Source organism: Phalangium opilio, unplaced genomic scaffold, assembly GCF_054372755.1.
Source record: "Phalangium opilio isolate 3A_F unplaced genomic scaffold, DU_Popi_V2 ptg000024l_1, whole genome shotgun sequence".
In the NCBI taxonomy this organism is placed as follows: domain Eukaryota; kingdom Metazoa; phylum Arthropoda; class Arachnida; order Opiliones; family Phalangiidae; genus Phalangium; species Phalangium opilio.
Genome location: NW_028324155.1, coordinates 1,853,303 through 1,854,304, shown reverse-complemented (window position 1 = coordinate 1,854,304; position 1,002 = coordinate 1,853,303). Strand labels below are relative to the sequence as shown.

Genomic DNA, 1,002 nt, shown 5'->3' with positions numbered 1-1,002 from the left:
AATTTAGAGGGACTAGATCGATTAACAGTAAAATCAGTTGATTGAATTAAATATTGATTAAGGATTGAGTGGATAAAAATAACTAGAAAAAAATTTCAATACCTGAAACTTCAGTCAATTGATAAACCTCACACATATCGTTTGTTTTTTCGGTCTTGGTCCAAACCAAGACGTTTTTATATAATATCTGTCACTTCAGTCTTAATGTAATTAAATTTTGAAAAATTATGTTTGCTTTACCGTCATACATTTGCACTCTAAAATATAATGGTGCATTCAAACACCATATATGCTGTTTTTTCCGGTGCCAAAAAAGACATCATTTAGGGTGTACTTTAACCCCATTTCTATGATCAATTCACGCCATTTACTAATATTATTTAGAAGTATTAAGGAAATATTAGGCATATAAGCACCATTTACAGTGGCTTTTAACATCTTTTTTTTTGACAATCTGTTGAACTTCTAATATTACTTAGTTTAATGGTTTTAAAAGTAGGGAAAAAGTATGGTACCTATGTCACATTATTAAACCAAGTTTAGTTCAATAATTGTTAAATATTTATTATAACCACTACACCACAGACACGTGGTAAGTCTACGTTTTCCAAGAGATCTGACTAATTATTATGTCCAATCACGATGGTTAAAACATGTATCTACCTGGGCTCGAACCTGGGACTTTCCGTGTGTGAAGCGGACGTGATAACCACTACACCATAGATACGTGGCAATACCGAGTTTTCCAAGATATCTAGCTAATTCAAGCGCCCAATCACGATGGTCAAAACATGTATCTACCTGGGCTCGAACCTGGGACTTTCCGCGTGTGAAGCGGACGTGATAACCACTGCACTACAGATACGTAATGACACTGAGTTTTCCAAGAGATCTAGCTAATTCTTATTACAATCACGATTGTCATTACATGTATCTACCAGGGCTCGAACCTGGGACCTTCCGCGTGTGAAGCGGACGTGATAACCACCACGCTACAGATAC

At 35.8% G+C, this 1,002-nt stretch overlaps 2 non-coding genes across 2 annotated transcripts; both read right to left on the bottom strand.

Annotated features, from left to right (window-relative positions):
* Positions 1 to 654: 654 nt before the first annotated feature.
* TRNAV-CAC (transfer RNA valine (anticodon CAC)) lies at positions 655 to 727 on the bottom strand. Its single transcript has one exon. It is a non-coding gene; the product is annotated as a tRNA-Val (tRNA).
* A 202-nt stretch (positions 728 to 929) lies between these two features.
* On the bottom strand, positions 930 to 1,002 carry TRNAV-CAC (transfer RNA valine (anticodon CAC)). Its single transcript has one exon. It is a non-coding gene; the product is annotated as a tRNA-Val (tRNA).